Source organism: Aptenodytes patagonicus, chromosome 6, assembly GCF_965638725.1.
Source record: "Aptenodytes patagonicus chromosome 6, bAptPat1.pri.cur, whole genome shotgun sequence".
NCBI lineage: Eukaryota > Metazoa > Chordata > Aves > Sphenisciformes > Spheniscidae > Aptenodytes > Aptenodytes patagonicus.
Window position 1 is genome coordinate 15568888 of NC_134954.1, and position 14271 is coordinate 15583158.

At 44.4% G+C, this 14271-nt stretch overlaps 1 protein-coding gene across 1 annotated transcript in view; it reads left to right on the forward strand.

The window, feature by feature from the left end:
• The first annotated feature begins 6507 nt into the window (after positions 1 to 6507).
• The window catches only part of GNB4 (G protein subunit beta 4), a 33294-nt gene continuing 25530 nt past the window's right edge, over positions 6508 to 14271 (forward strand). Inside the window, exon 1 of the mRNA XM_076341325.1 lies at positions 6508 to 6601. The gene's annotated coding sequence lies outside the window, so the exon portion shown is untranslated. The remainder of the gene's footprint in view (positions 6602 to 14271) is intronic.

Consider the following 14271-nt stretch of genomic DNA (forward strand, 5'->3'; position numbering starts at 1 on the left):
TGTATCAGATTTCCTCATTCATGACCATAAAACTCTTCAGGTACCAAAAATTCTGCAAGTTAAATGGCAAAACTTAAAAATTGCAAGCTTGAGTAATACTCCTGACAACTCAGTGTGAGCTCGGACTCAAAGTTCAGAGGAAGGTGAAATATAACTGTAATTTGTCTAATATGCAACAGTTGACTGTAGTGAAAATTTCTTGCTGTGCTACACCTGGAGGTTAGCTTAGATACCAAAACTGAAGAATAAATAGCCTTTGCCATCTTTAACATAATGTAACCACAACTCACTGAGTTAAATCCTTAGTTCATTTACTGACCTTCACCAAAGCGTTTGCCAGTGTGACACATGATAGCTTGGTGTTCTGCAGTCTGCAATTAGCAATGCTGAACTGTGTTCAATGGGGCAGCATTGTATTTATATACAGTGGGGTTTGGCTGTGTAAATGCTTTCATTTGTTGGTTGCACTATGCGAATACATATACTAAAAAATATTACACCTATTATTTTCCAAGATACTGGGTAGCAGTGGAGTGCAAGATTCTTTCATTAAAAATGTGAAAAGTAGTTTGATTTTGTTGTGATTGGAAACTAGCTTATATTTGTAAGAATTTCGAAAGCTAATAATGGACATGATCGTGCTTCTTCAGTTGGCTTCCTGTCTTGTTGCATAAAAGGGCCAAACAATCTCTGAACAGACTGAACAAAATAATACTTCTTTAATACTTCTTTCTTCCTAATTCCACACTCTTTTACTACCCATGTCAGTTACTGAATGCTTTGTTAAGCTCCTTTCATGACTATTCACATTTTCTCTTTTGTCTCCGCTCATTCCACTTTATACCTGGAACACGACTTTAATGTACATTACACTCTTCATTTTTTGAAGAAGTAACTGAAAACTCACAAAAAGTGATCACTTGCTGTTCTTTGTGCAGCTAACTCGTCCTTGTTTGCTCCCAATTGCACACACTATAAAATTCTTGGGGGTTGGGATTAGGTTAGGTATACGGTAAAGTAATTGTAATTTCCAAAGCAGGATCTAGAAAATACCATTCATCATAGTTAGGAGAAGAGCTATTTGGCTAAAAAGGGTTGGGAGATTTTTTCAAACTGAGACTTAAAAAGGGATCTTCATTGTTTCTGCCCCGCCCATCTGCTGTTCTGTGCAGCTGAAAATGGGGCAGAAAGCCAACATCATGACATTTGAGCAGACAGCAGTTTATGGAAGCGTCTATTACAATTCCACACCCACACCCTTAGTAGAAAGGAGCCTTCTCCCTGGCCATTTCAAGCAAAGTTGCTGCCAGAGAGTTACAGCTGATATGAGGCTTCATCCCCTGAGTCTGGGATTTGTAGGCAGACTCTTAAATTTTTCTGTGTAGGTTTTAAACACAGATTCCCCTTCCTTTGCTTGCCTACTCCTCTCCCCCTCCAGAAGAAATCAAAAGAATTTCCAAAACATGCTGTAGAGTTTTCTCAGCCCTTGCGTGCCATTATTACAAGTGGGTTGGACTGCGGCATCAGAGAACGTTCAGAAGCACGGTGATTAATATATGCCTCACTTAGTGATCTTAAACATTGGTGAAATACCTTGCAAATTACAGCAAGCACGTGAAACCCGCTACTGATCTCAGTGTTGCAACTGGTCTTAGAAGGGAACAGTACAGATCAGATGGCTTTTTCAGCCCATTTGATTTTTGTTGCTGTTCTTTTATGATGAGCACTTTCAGCGGTTCCACGAGTATCCTTCATCATTTTGTCTGAAAGAAATATTAATATATATTATTCATAAATACATGCATACTTATAGGCCATACGTAAAGCATCTATGCATATATATCCACTCCCCTTTCTGCTATTTAAAAAGCGTTCGGTGATTGTTCAGTTCTCTTTAAAGGATGAGTCACCTGGCTTACTCTGGAGTCAGGAATCTAGACTCAAAACTGTAGCTGCACAATGATCCAGCTGTGTAGCTTGATCAGTTGTTTTACTGGACCTCAAGAAGTAAATGCACTCTCTGATATCCACTGTTTCTTCAGTCTCCTAAATAACAAGAAAACTATTATTACTGTTTCTCCTTACATTCTCTTTCCTTGGTTTTTTATTTGAATTAAATATTAGAGAATAGGCGTGTGGATATAAAAAGAACTGAATTATGCTGGATTGGCAGCACTAGAAACTGAAGTTCACTGTTTCTTGGTAGCACAAGGACACTAGTAAAACAGAGCAAGGATACTCCCCTCCACCTGCCCAATTAAACAGTGATCCGAAGACCAGAGCCAGCGGTGAGGAGCTAGTGCAGTCGCCATATGCATTCTTTCTTGGACTTCTAGAGAGACACGTACACCATGTGAACTAAACTGCCACCTTAGATGCATTTCATGTAGAGCATCAGCTGGTGTGCAGAGAGATCACCGCTCCTTGGTGCTGTGAAAGGTCACCCATATGTAAGCAGAACCACTGACAGAATGACAAAAGATGATCTGTCATGCTTCAGTTGTGCGGCTGAGCAAGTGGAAGGTTCTTGGATGAATGTTAGACTTCAGTGAGAATAAAAACAGGAGATTGAAGGTAAGGCAGTAAAACATTTGCTTTCATATTTAGGAATAAATTGAGGAAGGGATATCTGAAGGTGGACATGTTTTCCTGTCATGTATATAGAATTTAAAGATAGTATGTGTTATCCTGCTTAACAGAGTAATTAAACTATATCAGTAAATTAAGTGAACTTTTAAGTCTCTGGCTCTTCATAAGGCTTGAATAAAGAATGACATGAAATTGCTCACTCATTAGTAAGGGCTTAATCACCGTTTTAATTCCTAGATCTGAAGAGAAAGGTGGAAATGTAAGGAGAAAGAGATGTAGATAAGCATATCTCACCTGAATAGCTGCGCGGATTGCAGTGGCAGAAGTGTTGTCAGACATAAACAAAGAATGAGGACAAAGCAAAAGGAAAGTGTACGTACTGCAGGAACGGCCTGATTTAACCAATGAAAAAAACAATGATGACAGGAAACCAGCGTTGCCATTATAGAGGTATCAAGAAAGTGGATTGCCACAATGATAAATTAATTCTGAAGTCTGAATGAGCAATTTATTTTTTCTTTTGTTTTCCTAAAGTCAGTCAAAGGGGTGGTGTGATTCAGTCACACCAGTGGAGGGGATTCCCTCTGGATCTTTGTCTCTTAGTTTGGGTTTTCTTTGTGTGTGTTAACTTGTCTCCTGAACAAACATGATTACTTCATGTATATCCTGAAGTGTTTTGGGAAGGAATTAGATAATGGGCTGCTGAAATGTGGGGGCTTTCTGGAACACGGAAAGTACCAGGCTGACAATGAACTCTGCGTTTCTCTGGAACCAAAAAAAGACATGCATAGGCTTTAGTGTTATTTTTAGCCATTTAGATTATACGTGTGCCTGTCCATCTTTATGCCTTTTGGTCTCAGGCCCTGCCAAGACTGGGGAGCTTTTTAGAAAATGTCTCATTGCTTCCTAGTACCCGTTCACTGTACTAACACACAGTGTTTCACAAAATTTCCATCAAAAGGGTGTTTAGGGTGCTGCTGGAGCTATCTTGGCTGAGGTTTTCAGTTACAGCTGAATGAGCACAATCGCCAAACAGGTTCCCTTCCTCTACCTTCCCTTTGGAGATGTTTCAGACTCATCGGCCAGGAATCCAAGCACTGGGGGCTTCCAGTAGCATTTAATCTATCAGAAACTGAAGTTGCTGTGTTGGCTGTAGTAACTCATAATTCAAAGAGAACATGTTAGAGAAACTGATGTAGATACTTATTTTGAAAACTCATCTGGCGCTCTATCTCAACATTTCTCTTTCACTGCAGAACAAATTGATTCCTTATATAAATTCTAAAATAATACAAAGCATATTGCTGAACTGGCATAAGAATAGCTCCATTAGGGGTAGCTCTGATTTTGCAGAGTATGGTTTGGTGTATGAAATCAGTGATCAGAAGCAGAACTGGATAAAAACTACTTGTAAAATATTGCCAGTAGCAGGACTGGGGATTTCTGTTTCATTAGGAATTCATAGCTTCTTCGTATAATAAATACGTAATGTAAATGACTAAACAGACTACACAATAGGTGAGATGAGTTTTATAAGGAGAGGCAGTTTCTTTTATTTGTATCGGTTGGTCTAAGAAATGATACTCTTCCTTGCAAACTTTGCTTTGCTGTTAGCCTTGGACCACCACAGCTGCAGCAATGCCACTCCTGCAAGATGAGTTTCCCTGCTGAGAACCATCTCCTGTGTGCTTCGTTTTCACAGTCTGCAACTGAAGAAACTTCCCTGTCTCCTAAATGAGTCATGAGGATAAATTACGTAATTTTTATAAAATGTTTTAATTTACTCCACTGGAAGGACAAAGACTGATAATTTCATAACATATAACTACCTAAATACCATCTGAACTTTTCTGGGGCTTTGCTTACTGCCTGTTACTTTCCAGAGCTCTTTCAAAACAGAAGATGAGAAAGGATGTGCTCATTCTGGGACCATATCTTGTCAGTAATCACTACTCAGAGATCTGAAGATTGAATAAAGAAAAATGTAAGGGAGCAAGCATAGTTTAAGGGAGATCTATCCTTGTGCCAATTTCTCCCTTTTATAAAAAGTTAAGCAACTTCTACAGGGATACAGTGACTCTGAGAAAGTTTTTTTCCTCTTCAAGTATGGTCCAACAAAATCAAACCCATTCCTTGTTGATTTTTGCTGTGTGATCACTCATTAAATGCAACGTAAACATATTGCTGAATGACATCTGTCCTTTGGATAAATGGAGGACAGATGTATTGCAGTGCAGGAAAGCACAACGTAGGCTTTGCAACCAGGACAAAGCTATTAAAATAATAGGTTTGAGTCAGTTAGGGGAAGGGCATAAATGTTTTTTAAAACTGATTTAAGGTACGCAATGAGCTGTTTCATTACAGTACGTACTGTATGTTCCAGTATGTACTACCATTAACGCTGAGCCATTTATCAGTAATACACTAATAGCTCAAAGACTGCTTTAGCCACAGTAGTTATGATACTCATGTAAAATCTTGTACAAAAATCTTGAGACTTTGTGGTGCTGATGGTGTTGCAGACCCATGCTGAGAAGATGGATGATGCAAGTGTCCCATCTTCAGTGCTGGAGTCCTCACCAGGCCTACCTTATGTTGGCTGTGCTGAGGCAATGACTTCTACAGAGGTGTCCCTGTGACATTGAGGTCAGTGGAGCAGGCAAGACTCGGAGAAGGTGTGGCCAGAGCATCCCACAAATTAGCTGTTCCATACATTCTCAGCTCTCACATTGGCTGTGATTATAGTTTGGCAATTTGATCATAATCTGAGCATTGGATGTGGAAGGGCAGACGGATCCGCGATGAGACTGATACAACCTTGGCAGTCCGTCTCCGATGGTTTTTCTGCTTTCCACATGCCGGTATAAGGATGGGTGCACCATTAAGGGATGTAGGATCACAGCTTTGTGAGGAATACATGAGATTTGAGTATCCGTTCACACAGATTGCTTCTACTTTGTTACTGATCTATAAAGCTCAGTGGAGTTACTCCTCACTACTAATCAAAGAGAAACACCGCAGTCCACTGGGCACTGAGGGCGAGATGCGACTTTTATCGGTCAGATCCACGAAGGCCAGTGCTGCTCACGAGGAGGTATCTGAAAATGCTGAGTTTGGGCCCTTACCTGGAGCCCTTTCCCGACACCTATGAGCGGCTCCCCAGGGTCCCTGCAGCCCCCGCCTACACTTCCTGGCCAGGCCAGGTCCTCGTGCTCCTCCCCAGGCCACTCCAGTGGAGCAAGGCAGCGCAGCCATCGAGCACCGGGGGGCCCCTGCAGAGCAGCCTGCCATTTGGGTGCTTGGGAGGCTAAAGGCTTTATGGAAAACGTGTGCTCCCCTTGGCTCCACGTGAAGAAGTTTTGGCCTCATCTGCGCTAATGATTCGGTGGACATCCATGCGCCAGCAGCCGGCCTGGGAGCGGGTGCTGACCCACCACCCCACGGGATGCCTTGTGCTTCGCCAGCCTGTCCTCTGCACCACCCCCTGCCAGCCCAGGCAGGCCCGCAGCCCCCGCTAGGCGCCCTGCCGGGAAGCGAGAGTCATTGCCGCGTGCAGGGAATATCACTTGCATGCGCTACCAGCCCTCAGCCGAGCTGCTCTGGCCCCCCGGCCCGCCGCGGGCTCTGCGGCGCTCGGCGATACGGCTGCACAGCCGCCACCGCGCGGGGACGGCTTCTCCCCTCGGTGCCGCCAGGCTCTCGAGGCTTCCGCGGGTACTGCGCCTCCCCTGTACCGAACGCGTCCGCCTTACTGCGGCCGAGGGGGCCCGGCCCAGCCTCGCCCCGCCGCCCCAGGCCATGACGGGCTCGGCAGGCCGCGGGCCGGGACCTCCGGGGCGCTGTCGCTTTAAGCGCTCTGACGTCAGCGCTGCGCAGCCATGGCAACGGACCGTCACGTTGGCTAGGTCCATGCGGGAGGGGGAGGAGCTCCTCCCGCCGCGACCGAGCGCCATGGAGGCGGCGGCTCGGTGACACCCGCGCGGACCGTTACCCGGCGGTGGCGAGCCGGCAGGTATTTCCCGCCCGGGCCGCGGCGGGGCGGAGGATGCCCGCGGAGCGGGGCCCCCGCTGGCGGGGGGGGGGGAGCTCAGCCTGGCCGGCGGGCCGCTCTGCCCATCCCCCGGGGCTCGGCGGGGCCGCCTGAGGGCGGCGGCTGGTCCCGCAGGGCGGCCGACGGTGCCCCGTCCCCGCCCCGGCGCCGGGGAGCCTCGGCCGGGCGGGGCTCGGCGGCACGGCCGGGCTGCGGGAGGCCGCGGGCCTCACTTCCTGGTCCGGCGGCAGCGCCGGCCGCCCCCGCGCCGCGCTTGGCCGTACGCGGAGCGGACAAGAGGGGCTGCGGGCGGCGGCTGCTCGGGGCCGGGCGAAAGGTTCTAGCGCGCTTCCCGTCTGGGGCGGCACTGGTCGGGCCGTGGAGCTGGGGGCCGGGGTCGGCCCCACCACCTCTCAGCGCGGGGCGGGCGGGCGCGGAGCTCCCCGCGGACGGGGAGGGCCGCGCAGGCAGGATGCCCCCGCGTCCCCTCCGCCTTTGCCCGCCGCCGCGCCCCCGCAGAGTCCGGCGGGGCCGCCCGGGAACGCCGCAGCCGCCCCGCGCCCGCCGGCTCCGGCCCCGCCCCTCGCGGGCGGCCCCATCCCGCGGGCGGGGGGCGCGCATGGGCGGCACCACCGCGCCGCAGCGCCGGGGGGAGGGGGCGGTGCTCGGCGGGGAGAGCCCAGCCGCAGCGGGGGTGATCGCTGAGGCGGCCGCGGGCGTCGCCGCCAGCAGCGGCCCCAGCCCGGCCGGCAGCGCTGCTGCGACCCCGCCAGCAGGTAAAGCCCCACCGCCGGGGCTGCGCTTCCCGCCGGGGCGCTGGCTGCGGCCGCGGGCGGAGGGGGCCCGCCGAGGCGCCGCCCTGAGGCGGCGGGCGGGTAAGGGGCGCGGTCCCGCGTCAGGGTTGCGGGCGCCGGTGTCCGCCGGGAGCGGCCAGGCCCGGCGGGGGTGGGCGGCATCGCCGGCTTCCCGTCCCGTTCCCCCCGCCGCCCCGGAGCGTGGGCATGCCGCGGCGCCGCGCCCAGCCTTCGCGGGGAAGGGTGGTGCTGGGGCAGGGCTGGGCCGCCGCGGCCTCGGGAGGGCTCCTCGGAGGTGGTGCTGGGGGGGGGGAAGGGAGGGAGAGGCTCGTCACCCCGGCGTTTCCCCGGGCTGGGGGGCGAGAAGCGGGGCGGGGGGCTTTAGCCGCCTGGGGAGTCGGCGGCACTGAGTCCCCGGTGCCGACAGCTCCGGCACGGCTCCGCCGAAGGGAGCCCGCGGGACCTACAGCCCTGCTGCTGCAAGTTGCAAGAGCAGCCGTAGGTGTAGGTCGCAGGGAGATCGTCTTGCAGCCAAGGTGCCCCTTCTTGCCTGAGAAGTACCTCCTTGTTGCTGGGGGTCGTCAGGGACAGATCTGGTGCTGAAAATAATAGGATTAGCGATGCAGGTGTCACGTTGACCTGTGCAGAGGGGTGTTCAAAATGCTCCTGCCATCCCAACAGTACCAACTAGCCCAGCAATTTGGATTTAAAAGTCTGTACAGCTGGCAGCAACAGGCAGTTTCCAGGTTTATGGAATATGTAGGGAAACTCTTGTGTCTCTCCTTTTTTATTTCTGTACCTATCTAGAACTTGTTTGGGTTTTGGCATTCTATAACTTTGCCTTGTGTCAAGGGGCTGTGACTTAATGTGCATTGTATGACTGCTGTGACAAGGGTACATCTGAAGGTACTCCCCGTCTTTAGGAAAAGTGCAAAGTCATTAGATGCTTTTTGTGTCATACTTCATAGGTATTGCTGGTTTCCACATCCAGTTTTTTTTGCCAAATCTGTTTTGGTTTTTTTTTTTAATTTGCACTTATTGCTGAGGTTATAAACTTTAATTTGTAGTTTGGTCTCGTTGGAAATTGTGAAAAGCATCCAAATTGCTTATATCTGGTAGACAACAAGTTTAGTTTATGCTGTAATATTATCTGAACTAATGTAAAATAAGCCTCTGATCTGTTCCCTCCTGTTAATTATACAGTTTGGGAATAGACATGTTATCTTTTGTTAGACCAGTTACTGTGGCTTGGAAAAGATGTGATTTTCTAGGCCGGTTTTCAGGTCTGAAATAGGAGCACGGTAAGTCTCAAAGCTAAGTATGAGTTGAGGAAAAAAATTGCTTAGAGTTTAATTTGATTATATGTAATCAAATTCTGAAACAACAGAATAGTAGCTGTTCTCTGCTAGGTAGAGAGTATTAGGAAAGGAAGGGAAAAGGATGGCAAAATGGTCTAGAGAGAAGATACAGGTAACCAACCTCTGAAACCCACTATAAAAGCATTGGGAGAGATGAAAACTGTAGTTTTTTGAGTCTGGTGGGTTTTATGTATTCAGTGGAGTTCTGTGTTCTAGTTTGGTCTCTGCTTTGAAAAATGTTTTGTCCGTTTTCTACTGAGAATCTGAACCGAGAGATCAGGCGATTGCTCGGTGAGAAGCAGTTCCCCGGTGGTAGCTGGGTGCTTTTCCTCTTTTGCCAGTTGTCAGCGCAAGCTCACTCTGGTTGGTAGGGGTTGCCGTGCTTCACCTGCAGAGTTAACAACGAGAGCATTTGCTGTGCTTTCATATACTTCCCTAAGTATAAATAGAGGATCCAGAGATTTTTGGTAGTTCTTGTGGGGAGTAAGTGGCTGTTGGGTTGTAGTGGGAATATCGGGGGACATGAGCCTGCAAAGTCATTCGAGTGTGCAGAGGAAAACTTAAAGCTGCTCTCTGACTTCTACTAGAAATACTGGAAGTGATGTAAAAGATGGTCACTAATCTGACAATTAAGTGACAGATACAGTAGATGTAATTACTGGTTAAAGTTGGGGAAGTATGAAGTAATGTTAACAGAAATAATAACTGTATCAACAAACCAAAATGGAACAAACCACATGACAAACCCTTACAATCCTGAAAGTCTTTTAATGGGATGGGAATCTTCAGTGGGTTTGTTTGTGATTCTTAAGCACGATAGCTGTGGTGAAGTTAATTTGTGCTTCCAAAGAACAGACTGATTTTATCTTGGAAGAAGGGGGCTAGGAAAAAGAGGGAGATCATAAATATATGGATATGTCTTGTTGTGTGTCTAATATGGCAAAATATAGGCAATATTGACTGATGTATTATTTCTTTACAGTTAGCAGTTTTTACAGTGGGTAGTGTAGATGAGTTATACAGATTTAATATGTTGAGAACCAAGGCTATAATACTAATCTAATAATATCTTTCGTCTGTTAATCATGAAAAATTTGAGTTTCAAGTTACAGAGATGTCTTTTTCTGTATTGTTAAAGTGGTACAGCAAATAGCTGGTGTTCTCTTTCTTGTTCAGCCCTTCCTCGAGTGCTTGAAAAGTTGGTCTTGATAGATGGCTCAGGTCATTTAAATCTGAAGTAGAAGATTGTCGGCTACGAATGTCATCTGTTATATTTATGTTGGATAATGAAAGTTTCAACTATATCTTCATGTTGCTTAGTTGAGTACTAATATATCTAGCATTTAATTTGTCCAAGTATTTTAGTTTTCCAAACAGTTTCTAAAGAAAAACCTGGGACTCAAAAACCTCATTAGAAAACCTTGCAAAAATATTTTTGAATAGAGAACTGTGCATAGTTCTCTCCTAGAACATTATGCAACTTTTTAAAATACCACAAAATTTATAAATATAAGATTTTGAAGGTAAAGTAACAAATAAAAAAATAAAAACCCCACAATATGCAGTGCATTGTAAATATTCCTCAGTTACTGTCTTCTCTGCCAGAGTCGTAAATTAAGACCGTTGTGTCACTGAAGACAGGGTCATTTGATTTATTGTTTTTTTTTATCTCAGGAGTCACTTTAAAAAGTCTCATCAAACTAATAAGAAACTCATAATCTCTGAGCTTGATGTGCAATGCTTGCTCATGGAATGTGAATACTTAGGGACAATGATAATGCAGTGATTGTGTTTTGTACTTAATATTGTCTGAGAATATCAATGCCCAGATTAATGCAATTCCCGAGTGCCTGGAACTTGCTGTTTAGAAAGTATGCATAGTATTGCTAATCAAGAAAATACTTTCTAAGTTCCACCAAAATTTTTCTCTCCTTTAATTGGATGCAGACCTGTCACTTACTTCATCTTTTGAAGTGTGTAATTAAATTTAGTTGTTACTGTTTTGTTCTTGTATGAAACCTCTGTGTTTTGCAACCCAGTGTTTTGTAATAGAATTTGTGTGAAAGATGCTACAAGGACTAAAGCAAATGATCACGAAAAACATGAACGTATGCTCTTCTCTTAAGGTTGTGGTTTGATATCTGATACTAGGGCAGAGAGCTTCATAGAGCTTTCTAGATAACACGAGGTAGTGCTATACAAAGCTGCAGCTTTAATTTAAAGAAATCTGTGCTGTTTAGGTTTGTGTTAATGTGTTCAGCAATGTGTGAACCATGAAACAGTCCATCTTTACAGAGAGCCTGAAACAAAAGACCAAAAGGTGAACTTCCTAACTTTTTGAATAGATGCCATCAATGATACTCGTTGTTCTGATTATTATGAATTGCTATAGTTTGTGTGGGGAAATACCATAATGAGAAGATGAATGAGAACTTATCTGAAGGTTTATAAAAAACAGAATTAAAACAAATATAGATGGACATTGACTAGCAAATAGTTATGCTCTTCAGTGAAGATAGTTTCATTTCCTTTAAGATGTCTCAGCTTCCAAAAGTATGCGAAATGCTGACATACAGTAAAACAAATTCTGATTTAGTTACTGTAACTCTTGCAGTGTTGCCTTCTGAAAGGACTTAAACTGGAAAGGAGGGGAAAGATAGAAATGCCTGACGGTAATGTGGAGCAAAAGGCACTTTCAAGTTCCACCTATTACATTAAATTAGTTGTTTAGAGGCAAAATAGGTTTGCCAGTTTGCAGAAGCTGTAGTTTTCCCCTCCTTCTTGTGTTAAAACTCAGACAAATATTAATCGTATGGATTTTCAATGTAAGCCCAGTGTTTGAGTCATTGTGAATCCTACTGTTTTGAAACATTAAAAGAGCTGAGTAATGTTAAGATTAAAATTATTTTATAAGATTTTAATTTTCAAATGGGGGTGGGAGGCGAACAAAATAAAATAATCAAATTAATCCCAGGATTGAATGTGTTTCTTAAATGAGATTGAAGATCTTGGAGCTGCTCTCGATGACTGGCTTGGTGTCTTTGACAAGAACAAATAACCTCCTCCCAATCAGCGGTAGGAACTCTTGGTTTGTTTTCATAGTGCAGTTATTAGTTCAGGTGGTCAGCATCTAGTCTTGCACAGAGCACACAATGTCAGGGTAACGTGATGATTTGATTCTTGTAGAGTTAATTTTTGTATACATTTTTCCTGCCCTATATTTTTTTTACTGTAGTAATTATTTCTAACATAAATTGCACTTTTGTCATTTTCTATTTATATATTAAAATGCAATTTATGTGGTATTTGTACACATTTAAAGTCTTGCATTAAAATTAAAGATGCTTATTCATGATCTATTGTTAAAAACACATGTGGTATTTAAAATTGATCTGATTAAAAGAAGTATTTGATCTGAGTATTTTTCTGGTGACCCTTTCTGTCATGACTGATTGCTTTAAGTGATTGTTCATGTAAACCAATTTTATTCCTAGTTTGGAAAAGGAAGATATTTTCCTTCCTTCAGATTCTTGGTTTAAATTGAGCTTAGTTGTTACTGAGCTGAAAGAAATATTCAGACTGCAGATAGAGATGCTACACTTGTCAAAGTCTGATTTAACACCCTAAATTTAAAGCCTCGGTGTGTATCTAGTGACTTTGATCAGTTTTGGTGATTTGACTTAAAGATTTTGACAGTGCAATGTAATGTCAGCGTACTAAAAAATTAATAAATCTGTGGTATATTAGGTTTTAGGTAGGCTTATTCTATAAAAGCTTTTTCCCCCCTAAAATTATAAATTAGGTTTAAGCAAATGTATTTATCTTGTGTTGCTATGTGAGAATGTAAACTGGAGTCCTTTCCTTTACATGTGCACGTTGGTGGTGGGAGGGAAAGGAAGTAGAAGAGGTAATCAAGTTTTGTAGCAATCTCAACATTAGGTACAATAGGCAGAGTTCAAAAAATGGCACAGCAAAGTTTCTGAGAAGACATTAACTCCAGTTGCCCTGGAATTTCAAGAAACTAATGATGTTAGTACCATTTTCCTTCGGTAATTGGATCGGTAGGAAGGACACAGCAGGGATGTCGGGTGCTCCTAACAATCTTAGAGGAGAAGAGCAGTGGTCCACAGGGAGTGTTGCAGCATTTTATAGGATATTAAATGACTCTTTTTAATCTTTACTGACTGACACTTGTGGGGCAAGAAACTTCTCCATTGTGGTTCCTCTTTCTAGTAGTTTGGATATAAGATGTCTAAATAAAAAACAATCCAAAGTATGGAGAATGATGTGGCCAGGAAGTAAAACTACTGTTTTGGGTGCTACACACACAACCTTCATCTCTAAGATATGTGACAGAAAAGTGGAAACTCCTCTTTTGTCTTAGAAGCAGCCCAAAAGAGGGAGCTGGATTATTTTTTTTTTGTACAGCAGGATAAAAACGTAATACAAGTCCAAAGTAAAAGTGCTATAAATGAGTATGTAACAATGTCAGCGCTTCATTGCTGTTCCCCAGACTTTAGGAAAAGCAGATAATTGGGAAGGTCAGGTAGCTGGAGGCAGGAAGTCATTAAGGCATTTTTTTTCCTTGCATCTATTATAGTTTGTTACAAATGCAAATAGATGGGCATCAAAAGCCAAACACACACTTTGAAAAGGGATGAAATGAAGAAAAGAAAATTGACTTTTCCTAGTGGTGTTGCTTCAGAAGCTTGAGCAATTTTCTGTTCTCAATCTCTACAGAAACCTTGTGGCCCTGAATCGTAGACCTTCATAGTAACTTTGACAAGATGACAGCTGAAAGGCCAACATCCTAAGCAAACAGTTAAATTGCTTGGGAGTTTCATTGGTATGGCTAATGTTTGCTTTTTCGTTGAGTCAGATATCGTTTTGCTTTGCACTTAGCTTCTGGAAGCAGGAATTTAAGAATATTTAGCCATTTTTACTAATCTTTCAGTCACAATTGCTGAGGAAAACTCCAAAATGGTAATATGCGTATCCCAAATGTTAAAACCAAACAAGAACAGTGTCTGCCCTTTGGTGAAGGCTAGAAGCAGAGATGATGTACTTAGCTAGGCTGCTGTTGACCCAGTTCACTTTGCCTGGGATACGTAGGAAGTATTTACAAGAACAGAAGTTTCAGTGGATTGGAAGGATAACCTCCAGCAAAGCAGGTTGTGGACCCATGGAGTCTCTTGTGGCCACGATGCCTGGCAGATACATTCCTGTCTATAACCATAGGCTTTGTCTCCACAGGGGAGTTTTGCTATTTATAACCTAGCGAGTGTCACGTTTTCATAGAAAAGTTCTTGTATTAAAAAAAAAAGTGACACTTTGGGGAAGACTGCTTCTAGTGGGAATATTGTACTTCTTTCCTTCAGCATTTTGTTTCTCTTCCATCCTCTTCCGTTGGAAACTTTAGGGCCATTTTCCTTCCAATAGCCAGGTAGGTAATTTCTGACTTTTGGCCACTATACTATGTATGTTTGTGACCTGAACAGCT